General features: G+C 48.5%; 1 long non-coding RNA gene across 1 annotated transcript; it reads right to left on the bottom strand.

Annotated features, from left to right (window-relative positions):
• Positions 1 to 269: 269 nt before the first annotated feature.
• Positions 270 to 14,059, bottom strand: LOC122453307. Its single transcript, XR_006273001.1, has 3 exons — positions 14,049 to 14,059; positions 5,045 to 5,050; positions 270 to 414 (listed from the first exon to the last, which is right to left on the bottom strand). It is a non-coding gene; the product is annotated as an uncharacterized LOC122453307 (long non-coding RNA).
• Positions 14,060 to 14,307: the final 248 nt, after the last annotated feature.

Consider the following 14,307-nt stretch of genomic DNA (forward strand, 5'->3'; position numbering starts at 1 on the left):
GTAAGAGTTGGACTGTGAAGAAAGCTGAGCACTGAAGAATTGATGCTTTTGAACTGTGGTGTTGGAGAAGACTCTTGAGAGTCCCTTGGACTGCAAGGACATCCAACCAGTCCATCCTAAAGGAGATCAGTCCTGGGTGTTCATTGGAAAGACTGATGCTGAAACTGAATCTCCAGTACTTTGGCCACCTGATGTGAAGAGTTGACTCATTGGAAAAGACCCTGATGCTGGGAGGGCTTGGGGGCAGGAGGAGAAGGGGATGACAGAGGATGAGATGGCTGGATGGCATCACCAACTCGATGGTCATGAGTTTGAGTAAACTCCGGGAGCTGGTGATGGACAGGGAGGCCTGGTGTGCTTCGATTCATGGGGTCCCAAAGAGTCGGATAACTGAGCTCTGAACGGAACTGAACACTTTCTGAGCATTGTAAACACATTCCTAGGTCATACCAGAAGTGCCCTTAAGAAAAAACAGGCTGCAGGAGGGTTTCTGAGATTGCTGGGTGCCATGCTGCACTTACCAAGATGATGTAGCATTCCACTGTAAATGGGCCAGTGGCTACGAGTTGCTAGCTGCTTACTTGCTTCAGAAATCCCAAAGGGTGTACCAAGCGATCACTGCCAGAAGTAAGAAACCAGCAGCTAAATGCATTTCCAGGTAGTTGTTATGCTGTACTGTTTTTGGCCAACTGAGAGAGAAAGGTGAATTTTGCCACCAAGGTCCACTGTCCATGTTCACACCCAGGATGTGTCCACTCAGGATCCAAGAATTTTCCAGACAGACCTAGGCACACTGAATCTCCACTACAGAGAAAACATGATGGAACTGACCTTTGAATGTTACTTTTCCTTTTCCTGTGAGTTTGGTGGCCTTCCCTATGGTCACACTATCAGGAGCAATTGCTAATGAAAAATGACTTCCAACAAGTGTTTTCAAGCAGTATGTGACTCTATGGACATGGAATGCTGGAAACCTATGTTCCATTGAGGAAGGAAATGTATTTATAGACAGTGTGTTTTCAAGACTCTATCTATTAGGAACTGTCTAGCTTCAAAGATGTGAATTCTCCATATTTTCCCAGAGGACCTCACTTCCAGAGTCAGGGCAATGTGTTTTCCTGCACTTTTTGAGCTTTGTAAACACATTTCTTGGTCATACCAGGACTGCCCATGAGGAAACAGGCTCTCTATATCAGGAACTGTCTAGATACTAAGATGTGAGACCTCTAGGTTGGTACAGAGGACCTAAATTTCAGAGCAAGGGCAGTGTGTTTTTGAGCATTTTCTGAGCTTTGTAAACACATTTCTGAGTAATGCCAGGACTGCTCATGAGAAAACAGGCTTCAGGTGTGTGTCTGAGAGTGCTGAGTACCATACTGTGCTTACCTAGATGAGGTAACTTTCCATGGCAAATCGGCACGTGGCTAGGAGTTGTGAGCCACCAGCTTGCTTCAGAAATCCTGAATGGTGGACCAAAGGTTGCACTGTCAGAAGTAAGAAAAAAGTAATTGGATGGATTTTCAAGCAATTGCTAGCCACACCTCTTTATGGCACCCAGAGAGAAAAATACAAATTGTGCACCCTAGGTCCAGTATTCAGGTTCACACACGGGATGTGTCCCCTCGTGATTCAAGAAATTTCCAGACAGACCTTTGTTCCCTAGAGTTCTTCTACAGAGAAAACTGGTTGGAACAGCCATTTGGAGGTTGCTTTGCCTTTCCCTGTGAGTGTGGGACCCCTACCTATGGTCACAGCCTCAAGGAGATATTGCCACTGAAAATAGACTTCCAAGCAAGCACTTTTCAAGCAGAGTGTGACTCTCAGGTCGCAGAATGTGAAGAAAGCTATCTTCCTTTGAGGAAGGAAAGACATCCACAGAGAGTGTGTTTTCAAACCTCTATCTTGCAGGAAATTTTGAGCTTCTAAAACATGAGACCAGCAGGTCTGCTGAGAGGACCTAAATTCCTGAGTCAGGGCCATGTGTCTCCCTGTAATTTCCGAGTCTGGCAAACACATTCCTAGGTCATAACGGTACTGACCATGAGAAAGCTGGCAGCAGGAGTGTGTCTGAAAGGGCTGAGTGCCTTACTGTGGTCAACTGTGTGAGGTGACATTCCAGTGACAGGCTCAAAGCTACAAGGTGTGAGCCACCCGCTTGCTTCAGAAACCCCAAAAGGTAGAGCAAAGCTAGCTCTGTCAGAGGTAAGAAAATAGCAATTGGACGGATTTTCAAGCTGTTGCTAGGCCGAACCACTTTAGGGCCCCCTGAGAGAAAAATGCGAATTGTGCCCTGTAGGTCAGGTATCCAGGTTCAAACACAGGGTGTGTCCCGGCAGGATCCAAGAATTTTCCACAGAACTAGGCTCACTAGACCTCTCCTGCTGGGAAAATGGGATGGAACAGACATTGGAAGTTGGTTTGCCCCTCCCTATTGTCACAGACTCAAGGAGAAAGTGCCCCTGAAAGATGACCTCCAAGCAAGCACTTTTCAAGCAGTGTGTGACTCTCAGTTCACAGAATGCAGGGAAAGATATCTTCCTTCAAGGAAAGAAAGGCATCAAAAGAGAGTGTATTCTCAACCCTCTATCTTGCAGGAACTGTTTAGCTTCCCAGATGGGAGGCCTCCAGTACTGCTCAGAGGAACTAAATTCCAGAGTCAAGGCCATGTTTCTCCCTGCACTTTCCAAGCCTTGCAAAGCCATTCCTAGGTTATACCGGCACTGCACATGAGGAAGCAGGCTGCGAGAGTGTGTCCAAGAGGGCTAGGTCCCTCACTATACTCACTTCTGCGAGGTGGCATTCCACTGTAAAAAGGCCCACAGCTGGGAGTTGCAATTCACCCACTTGCTTCAGAAATCAAAAAGGATGGAGCAAATCTAGCTCTCTCAGAATCAAGAAAAGAGCAATTGGATGGATTTTCAAGCTGTTGCTAGGCCACACTGCTTTAAGGCCCACAGAGAGAAACACGAATTGTGCCCCCTCATTCTGGTATCCTGGTTCACAAACAGGGTGTGTCCCCAAAGGATCCAAGAATTTTCCAGACAGACTTACGCTCACTAGAGCTCTCCTACAGAGAAAACGGGATGGAACAGACATTTAGATATTGCTTTGCCTTTCCCAGTGAGTGTGGGACCCCTCTGTTTGGCTACAGCCCCAAGTGGAAATTACCATTGAAAACTCATGTCTAAGCGAGCACTTTTCAAGCACTGTGTGACTCTCAGTTCGCAGGATACTGGGAAACCTATATTTCTTCAAGGAAGGAAAGGCATCCACAGAGAGTGTGTTTTCAAACCTCTCTCTTGCAGGAACTCTTTAGCTCCTAAGACATGAACCCTCCAGTTCTGCTCAGAGGACCTAAATTCGAGAGTCTGTGCCGTGTGTCTCGGTGCATTTTCCCACCTTTCAAACACATATCTAGGTGATACTGGTACTGCCCATGAGGAAGCAGACTGCGGGAATATGTCTCAGAGTGCTGGGTCCCTTACTGTGGTCACCTCTGTGAGGTGACATTCCACTGTAAATAGGCCCAAAGATAGGAGTTGCGAGCCTCCCATGTGCTTCAGAAACCCCAGGGGTGGAACAAAGTTAGCTCTGTCAAAAGTAAGAAAATGGCAATTGGACGGATTTTCAAGATGTGGATAGGTCACACCGCTTTAGGGCCACCCGAGAAAAATATGCAAATTTGAACCTGGGTGTCCAGATTAACACACAGGGTGTTTCCCCACATGATCCAAGAATTTTTCAGACAGACCTAGGTTCACTGGAGCTCTCCTGCAGAGGAAAACATACATCCAGAGTCTCCAGTGTGAACCCTCCAAAATCTATACCTGGTGTCACAAATCCACAGCCTCCAGGATGACCCTACCCTCAAGATCCTGTACCTGGGGTCACAAGTCCACTATTTCCATGTCGAGTCCACCTCCAAGAACTTGAACTTGTGGTCACATGTCCAGAGTCTTCAGGGTGACCCCACCTCCCAGAAGCTACCGGTGTGAAGCATCCACAGTTTTAAGGATGGACCCAATTCCCAGAACCTGTACCTGGGGTCACACTTCCATAGTCTAAGGGTTACCCCACCTCCCACACATTGAACCCGGTTTCCCATGTCCCTGTTAGCCAGGGTTACCCTCTCCATGACCCTGTAATGGGGATCACATGTCCACAGTCTGCTGTGTGTCATCACTTCCCAGACCCTTCACCTGGAGTCACAATCACAGTTTCCAGGTTACTCCCTTGCAGACCCTGCACCTGGAGTCACTTATCCACAGTCTCCAGGGTGACTCATCCAAAACCCCACACTGGGGCTCACATGACCACAGTCTCCAGGGTGACCCAAGCACCCAGATCCTGCACCCAGGGTCACATATCCACAGGCTCCAGGGTGTACCTCTTGCAGACCCTGCACCTGGGGTCACATATCTACAGCCTCCAGTGTGATCCCCATCCCCAGACCTGGTTTGGGTGAGAAATATCCATAGTCTCCAGAGTCACACCTTGGGTCACATATCCATAGTCTCCAGAGTCACACCTTGGGTCACATAGCCATAGTCAACAGGGTGAACTCACCTCCCAGAGCCTGTACATGGTGTCAAATGTGCACATTCTCCAGGGTTACCACCCTTCCAACATGCTGTACCTGGGTCAAAAGCCCACAATCTCAAGGGTGACCCCCTCTCAGACCCTGTTCCTGGGGTCACATGTCCAGAATCTCCAGAATGATCTACCTCCAAGATGAAGCACCTGATGTCACATGTCAACAGTCTCCAAGGTGACCCCGTCCTCAGAATCTGCACCTGTGGTTACATTTCTCCAGTCTCCAGGATGACCCCCAATCTCAGTATTTGTATTATGTGTCACATGTACATAGTCACCAGGGTAACCACTGCAGGCCCTTTTTCTGACATAACATTTCCACAGACTCCTGAAGAACTCCCTTCCCAGACTCTGAATCTGGGATCCTACCTCCAGGGTCTCAAGGGTGATGTCCTTCCCTGTCCCTTCACCTGGTGTCAAACATCCACAGTCTCCATGGTAACATCCACACCAAAGTCTGATACTGGGGACACAGATCCATAGTCTTCTGGGTCACAACCCCTCCCAGATCATGCACCTGGTCTCACACGTCCTCAGTCTCCAGGTTGACACCCCTCCCAGACACTGCAGCTGGGGTTACACGTCCACAGTCTCCAAGGTGAACCCACCTCACTGACTATTGTACCTTCGGTCACATGGCCTCAGTCTCCAGGGTGACCCCACATCTCAGACACTGTACTTGGGGTTACATATCAACGGTGGCAAGGATGACACCTCTCCCCAGACCCTGTACCTGGGGTCGCATTGGCACAGTCTCCAGGGCGACGCTAAATTCCCAACCCTGTACTTGGGGTCACAGGTCGCAGTCACCAGGCTTTCCCCACCCTCAAGAGCCTTTACCTGGGGTCACACGTCCACAGTCTCCAGGGTGACTCCCTCCCAGACCCTTCACCTGGCATCCTATGTCTACAGTCTCCTGGGTGATATCACTTCCCAGACTCTATACCTGTGGTCACAGATCCACAGTCTCCATGGTGATCCCCTTCCCAGATCCTGTAATTTGGATCCCATGTCCTCAGTCTCCAGTGTGACACCACCTCTCATATCCTGTACTTTGGTGACTTGTCCACAGTTTCCAGGATGTCCCAAACGGTGCATGTGGAGTCACCTGTCCACATTCTGCAAAGTGACCCCATTCCCTAACCCTGCACCTTAGTCACACAGCCACAGTCTCCAGAATGACCTCACTCCAGACCCTGCACATAGGGTCACACCTCCACCTTCTCCATATTGACCCCCTCCTTGAACTTCTATCAGGTTTCACACATGCACCATCTCCACAGTGACCACCACCAGATCCTGTACCTGTGGTCAGGATCCACAGTCTGCAGGGTGAGACCATTTTGTACCCTAAACCTTGGTCCACCTAGCCAGTCTCCAGGGTCACCCCTGCCAAACCTGCACCTGGGGTCACATGTCCATACTCTCCATGGTGACATCCCCCAGGCCGTGTGCTGCTGCTTCTGCTGCTGCTGCTAAGTCATGCCAGTCGTGTACAACTCTGTGACCCCATAGATGGCAGCCCACCAGGCTCCTCCATCCCTTGGATTCTCTAGGCAAGAACACTGGAGTGGGTTGCCATTTCCTTCTCCAAAGCATGAGAGTGAAAAGTGAAAGTGAAGTCACTCAGTCGTGTCTGACTCTTAGCGACCCCATAGACTGCAGCCTACCAGGCTCCTCCATCCATGGGATTTTTCAGGCAAGAGTACTGGAGTGGGTTGCCCACTCCAGTACCTAGTGTCATATATCCTCCCAGACCCTGTACGTAGTGTCATATATCCACAGTTTCCCAGGTTACCCCACTTCCCATATCATGCACCAGGGATCACACGCTCACAGTCTGCAAGGTGACCCTGATCCCATTCCTGTACCTTGTGTCACAAGTCCACAGCCACCAGGATGGCCCCACCCTCAAGATCCCATACCTGGGGTCACATTCCTGTCTCCAGTGTGATCCCACCTCCCAGAAACTTTATCTGGGAACAAACGTCCACAGTTTTCAGGATGGTCCCAACTCCCTGAAACTGTACCTGGAGTCACTCTTCCATAGACATTGAGCCTGTTCCATGCCCCTGGTCCAGAAGGTTACACCCTCCAAGACCCTGTAATGTGGTTTACATGTCCACAGTCTGCTGTGTGTCATCACTTCCCAGAACCTTCACCTGCAGGCACACAAACAGAGGTTCCAGGTTGACTCCCTCATAGACCCTGCACTTGGAGCCACATATCCACAGTCTCACTGGTGACTCATCCAAATCACTGTACCAGGGCTCACATAACCACAGTCTTCCAGATGCTGGACTATTGACCCCAGCATCCAGCATCACATGTCCACAGATTCTAGCATGAACCCACATTCCAGACACTGTACCTTGGGACACATACCCACAGTCTCTAGGGTGAACACCCTCCTAGACACTGTACATGGTGTCACATGGGCACATTCACCAACTCCCAAACCCTGTACCTAGGGTCACACGTAGATAGTCTCAGGGTGACCCCACTCACCAGAACTTGCACCTGGGTTCATATGTCCACAGCGCCCAGGGTAACACCACCTGTCAAACAATTGTACTGGGTTCAAACACCCACTGGTTCTAGGGTGACACCAATTCCAAGCCCGTGAACCTAGGGTCACACATCCATGGTCTCCTGGGTGGCAATGCCTCCCAGATCATGCACCAGCTCTCACACCTCTGCAGTTGCCAGGGTGACTACACCTGACAGAATATTGTAATTCTGGTCACATTGCCCCAGTCTCCAGGGTGACCCCGTATCTCTAACCCTGTACCTGGGGTTACATGTACATGGTGGCCAGGAAGACACGCCTCCCCAGACTCTGTACATGGGATCACATTGGCACAGTCACCAGGGTGACCCCAACTTCCCCACCCTGGACCTGGGGTCACATGTCCAGAATCTCCTGGATTTACCCACATTCAAGGGCTAGTAACTGGGATCACATGTCCACAGTCTCGAGGCTTTCCCCATGCACAAGTGCCTGTACCCGGGGTCACACGTCAACTGACTCCAGGGTGACTCCCTCCCAGACCGTTCACCTGGCATCCCATGTCCCCAGACTTCTGTGTGATGTCATTTCCCAGACTCTGCACATGTGCTAACAGATTCACAGGCTCCGTGGTGACCTCCTTCCTGGTCTCTGTAACTTGGGTCACATGTTCTCAGTATCTGGTGTGACCCGACCTCTCATACCCTGTACCATTGGTGACTTGGCCACAGATTCCAGGGTAACCCTCCCCTGCCAGACCCTGTGCTTATTTACACACATCCACAATCTCCAGGATGTTTGCCCTCCCATACCCTGCACCTGGAGTCACATGTCAACAGTTTCCAGCATGAACCCCACTTCACCCACTGCACCTGGGTTCACATATCCACATCGTGCAGGGTGACACCCCTTCCAGACCATTTCCCTGCCATTAAATGCCTGCAGTCCCCAGAGTGACCCCGTACCTCCCAGACACTGTACCTGAGGTCACATATACAGAGTTTCCTGGGTCACCCCAATCCCAGACCCTGTACCTGGATTCAGATATCCGAGTGTCTTGGGGGACCCAGTTCAGACCTTGCATCTAGGGTCAAATGTCCAGTATCCAGGATGACTTGCCTCCCCAATCAGTGCATCTGGGGTCATATGTCCACAATCTTCAAAGTGACCCCATCCGCTAACCCTGCACCTTACTCACACATCCACAGTCTCCAGAGTGACCACATACCAGTACCTACACCTAAGGTCACATGTCCACTGTCTCACGGGTGACCTCTTCCCTGAAATTGTTCCAGATTTCACACGATCACCGTTGCCACAGTGACCACCAACAGATCCTGAACCTGTGGTCACAGTTCAACAGTCTGCCTGATGAGACCCATTTTGTGCCCTGAACCTTGTGAACCTGCACCTGGGATCACAAGTCCATATTCTCCATGGTGTCATCCCCCAGACCCTGTACCTAGTGTCATATATACAGTCTCCTGGGCTTCCCCACTTCCCATACCATGCACCTGGGATCACACATCCACAGTATCCAGGGTGACCCCCCTCCTAAACCTGTACCTGGTGTCACAAGTCAACAGACTCCAGGATGACCCTTCCATTAAGATCCTGTACCTAGGGTCACAAGTCCACTGTTTCCAGGATAAGCCCCCCTCCCAGACTCTGCACTTGGGGTCACTTGTCGAGAGTCTCCAGGGTGACCCCACCTCCCAGAAACTGTACCTAGGGTGAAACATCCACAGTCACTCAGGTTGGCCCCAACTCCCAGAACCTGTACCTGGGGTCCCACTTCCATAGTCTCAGGGTTACCACACGCCCAGACATTTAACATGGTGTCCCATGATCTTGGATGCCAGGGTTACCCCCTCCAAGACCCTATAATGGGGTCACATGTTCACAGTCTCCAGAGTGTCATCACTTCCCAGACCCTCCACCTGGAGTCACACAAACACAGGTTCCAAGGTGACTCCCTCGCAGGCCCTACACCTGGAGTCACATATTCACAATCTCACCTTGGGGGATCCCATTCAGACCCTGGATCAAGGGTCACGTATCCAGTCTCCAAGATGATTTGCCTCCCAAATGGTGCATCTGGGGTCACATGACCACAATCTCCAAAGTGAACGCATCCCCTAACCCTGCACCTAAGTCACATGGCAAATAGTTTCCAGAGTGACCTCAACCCAGACCCTGAAACGAGGGTCACATGTACACAGTCTTGGAGGGTGACCCCCTCCGTGAACTTGTACTAGGTTTCATATGTCCACCATTGCCACAGTGACTACCACCAGATCCTGTACCTGTGGTCATATATCCACAGTCTGCAGGGTGAAACCCTTTTCCTACCCTGAACTTTGGGTCACACGACTGCAGTCTCCAGGGTGACCCCACCCAAACCTGCACCTGGGGTCACATGTCCACACTTTCCATGGTGACATACCTGAGACCCTGTACCTACTGTCATATATCCACAATCTCCTGGGTTACCGCACTGCCCATACCATACACCTGTGATCACATGTCCACAGTCTCGAGGGTGGCCCCCTGTATAACCTGTACCTGGTGTCACAAGTCCACAGCCTCCAGGTGACCCCACCCTCAATATCCTGTACCTGGGGTCACAAGTCCACTTTTTCCATGGTGAGTCTACCTCCCAGACCCTGCATTTGGGGTCACATGTCCAGAGTCTTCAGGGTGACCCCACCTCCCAGAAACCATACCTCGGGTGAAATGTCCACCATTTTCAGGATGGCACCAACTCCCAGAACCTGTACCTGGGGTCACACTTCCATACTCTCAGGGTATCCCCACCTCCCAGACATATAACCTTGCATCCCATGACCCTGGCCACAAGGGTTACCCCCTCCAACACCCTGTAATAGGGGTCACATGTCCACAGCCTCCTGTTTGTTAAAACTTTGTAGACCTCACCTGGAGTCACACAAACACAGGTTCCATGGTGACTCCCTCGCAGACCCTGCACCTGGAATCACATATTCACAGGCTCCAGGGTGACCCCCTCGGAAATCCTGTACCTGAGATCACATATCTACAGTCTCCATGGTGAATCCCATCCCCACACACTGTCTGAGTGGAATCATCCAGTCTCCCATGAGACCCCAATGTCAAGAACTTATCCCTTGTGCTAGAAGTCTACATTCTCCAGGGTAACATTATCTCCTACACCCTGCACCTTGGGTAACATATTCACAGTCTCCAAGGTGACCTTACCTCCCAGACCCTTTACCTGGGGTCACATGTGCAAACTATCCAGGATTCCTGCCACTCCAACACCCTGCACCTGGGTCAAAAGCCCACAGTCTCAAGGGTGCCCCCCATCTGACCATGTTCCTGGGGTACATGGCCAGAATCTCCCGGATGATCTTTGAAAGGTATTGCTGAACCACGGAAAGACACTGGAATTCTTGGTCTCCAGAGGAGAAGAATTCAATTCGGGGCCAGAGACAAGGCTTGATTGCTTAGAGCTTTTGTGTAATAAAGTTGTATTAAAGTATAAAGGAGATAGAGAAAGCTTCTGACATAGGCATCAGAAGGGGGCAGAAAGAGTAGCCCCTTGCAAGTGTTAGCAATGGAATTATATCGTTCAGATGGTAAAGCATCTGTCTGCAATGCTGGAGACCCAGGTTAGATCCCTGGGTCAGGAAGATCTCCTGGAGAAGGAAATGGCCACCCACTCCAGTACATTTGCCTGGAAAATCCCATGGACAGAGGAGCCTTGTAGGCTACAGTCCATGGGGCCACAAAGAGTTGGACACGACTGAGCAACTTTACTTTACTTTTAATTAGTTATTCAGATCAGTTCAGTTCCGTTCAGTCGCTCAGTCATGTCTGACTCTTTGGGACCCCAAGAATCGCAGCACGCCAAGCCTCCCTGTCAGTCACCAACTCCTGGAGTTTACTCGAACCCATGTACATCGAGTCGGTGATGCCATCCAGCCATCTCATCCTCTATCATCCCCTTTTCCTCCTGTCCCCAATCCCTCACAGCATCAGAGTCTTTTCCAATGAGTCAGCTCTTCGCACCAGGTGGCCAAATTATTGGAGTTTCAGCTTCAGAATCAGTCGTTCCAATGAACACCCAGGACTGATCACCTATAGGATGGACTGGTTGGATGTCCTTGCAGTCCAAGGGACTCTCAAGAGTCTTCTCCAACACCACAATTCAAAAGCATAAACTCTTCGGTGCTCAACTTTCTTCACAGTCCAATTCTCACATCCATACATGACCACTGGAAAAACCATAGCCTTGACCAGATGGACCTTTGTTGGCAAAGTAGTGTCTCTGCTTTTTAATATGCTATCTAGGTTGGTCATAACTTCCCTTCCAAGGAGTAATTTTCTTTTAATTTCATGACTGCAATCACCATCTGCAGTGATTTTGGAGCCCAAAAAGATAAAGTCTGACACTGCTTCCACTGTTTCCCCATTGATTTCCCATGGAGTGATGGGACCTGATGCCATGATCTTAGTTTTCTGAATGTTGAGCTGTAAGCCAATTTTTTCACTCTCCCCTTTCACTTTCATCAAGAGGCTTTTTAGTTCTTCTTCACTTTCTGCCATAAGGGTGGTGTCATCTGCATGTCTGAGGTTATTGATATTTCTCCTGGCAATCTTAATTCCAGCTTGTGCTTCTTCCAGCCCAGCGTTTCTCATGATGTACTCGGCATATAAGTTAAATAAGCAGGGTGACAACGTACAGTCTTGACATACTTCTTTTCCTATTTGGAACCAGTCTGTTGTTCCATGTCCAGTTCTAACTGTTGCTTCCTGAACTGCATACAGGTTTCTCAAGAGGCAGGTCAGGTGGTCTGGTAGTCCCATCTCCTTCAGAATTTTCCACAGTTAATTGTGATACACACAGTCGAAGGCTTTGGCGTAGTCAATAAAGCAGAAATAGATGTTTTTTTCTGGAACTCTCTTGCTTTTTCGATGATCCAGCAGATATTGGCAATTTGATCTCTGGTTCCTCTGCCTTTTCTAAAGCCAGCTTGAACATCTGGAAGTTCACAGTTCACCTATTGCTGAGGCCTGGCTTGGAGAATTTTGAGGATTACTTTACTAGTGTGTGAGATGAGCATAATTGTGTGGTATTTTGAGCATTTTTGGGGATTACCTTTCTTTCTAATTGGAATGAAAACTGACCTTTTCCAGTCCTGTGGCCACTGCTGAGTTTTCCAAATTTGCTGGTATTATGAGTGCAGCACTTTCACAGCATCATCTTTCAGTATTTGAAATACTTCACCTGGAATTCCATCACCTCCACTAGCTTTGTTCTTAGCGATGGTTTCTAATTCCCACTTGACTTCACACTCCAGGATGTCTGGCTCTAGGTGAGTGATCACACCATTGTGATTATCTGGGTCATGAAGATCTTTTTATACAGTTTTTCTGTGTATTCTTGCCACCTCTTCTTAATAGCTTCTGCTTCTGCTAGGTCCACAGCATTTCTATCCTTTATCGAACCCATTTTTGCATGAAATGTTCCCTTGGTATCTCTAATTTTCTTGAAGAGATCTCTAGTCTCTCCCATTCTGTTCTTTTCCTCTATTTCTTTGCATTGATCTCTGAGGATGGCTTTCTTATCTCTCCTTGCTATTCTTTGGAACTCTGCATTCAAATGGGAATATGTTTCCTTTTCTCCTTTGCTTTATGCTTCTCTTCTTTTCACAGCTATTTGTAAGGCCTCCTCAGACAACCATTTTGACTTTTTGCATTTCTATTCCATGGGGATAGTCTTGATCCCTGTCTCCTGTACAATGTCACAAACCTCCATCCATAGTTCATCAGGCACTCTGTCTATTGGATCGAGTCCCTTAAATCTATTTCTCACTTCCACTGTATATTCATAAGGGATTTGATTTAGGTCATACTTGAATGGTCTAGTGGTTTTCCCCACTTTCTTCAATTTAAGTCAGAATTTGGCAATAAGGAGTTCATGATCTGAGCCACAGTCCGTTCCCAGTCTTGTTTTTGCTGACTGTATAGAGCTTTTCCATCTTTGGTTGCAAAGAATATAATCAATTTGATTTTAGTGCTGACCATCTGGTGGTATCCATGTGTAGACTCTTCTCTTGTGTTCTTGGAAGAGGGCATTTGCTATGACCAGTGTGTTCTCTTGGCAAAACGCTATTAGCCTTTGTCCTGCTTCATTCTGTACTCCAAGGCCAAATTTGCCTTTGAGTTACTCCAGGTATTTCTTGACTTCCTACTTTTGCATCCCAGTCCCCTATAATGAAAAGGACGTCTTTTTTGGATGTTAGTTCTAAAAGGTCTTGTAGGTCTGCATAGAACTGTTCAACTTCAGCTTCTGCAGCATTACTGGTTGGGGTATAGGCTTGGATTACCGTGATATTGAATGGTTTGCCTTGGAAACGAACAGAGATAATTCTGTCATTTTTGAGATTGCATCCAAGTACTGCATTCCAGACTCTTTTGTTGACCATGATGGCAATCCATTTCTTCTAAGTGATTCTGGCCCACAGTAGTAGATATAATGGTCATCTGAGTTAAATTCACCCATTCTAGTCCATTTTAGTTCACTGCTTCCTAGAATGTCAACATTCACTCTTGCCACCTCCTGTTTGACCACTTCCAATTTGCCTTGATTCATGGACCTAACATTCCAGATTCCTATACAATATCGCTCTTTACAGCATCAGACCTTGCTTCTATCACCAGTCACATCCACAACTGAGTGTTGTTTTTGCTTTGGCTCTATCCCTTCATTCTTTCTGGAGTTATTTCTCCACTGAACTCCAGTAGCATATTGGGCACCTACTGACCTGGGGAGTTCCTCTTTCAGTATCCTATCATTTTGCCTTTTCATACTGTTCATGGGGTTCTCGAGGCAAGAATATTGAAGTGTTTTACCATTCCCTTCTCCAGTGGACCACATTCTGTCAGACCTCTCCACCATGACCCTTCTGACTTGGGTGGCCCCACACAGCATGGCTTAATTTCATTGAGTTAGACAAGACTGTGGTCCGTGTGATCAGATTGGCTGGTTTCCTGTGATTATGGTTTCAGTGTGTCTGGCCATTGATGCTCTCTTGCAACACGTCCAAGGTAATTAGTTATTACAGCGAATCAAAAGAATGTCTGGAGGTTGTAAAGACCTTGCTAGACCTACTCCCATAATTTACACCTTAAGATAACAGGATTAGCCCAAAGTTTTTTTT

The sequence above is a fragment of the Cervus canadensis genome, chromosome 14, assembly GCF_019320065.1.
Source record: "Cervus canadensis isolate Bull #8, Minnesota chromosome 14, ASM1932006v1, whole genome shotgun sequence".
NCBI classification, from domain to species: domain Eukaryota; kingdom Metazoa; phylum Chordata; class Mammalia; order Artiodactyla; family Cervidae; genus Cervus; species Cervus canadensis.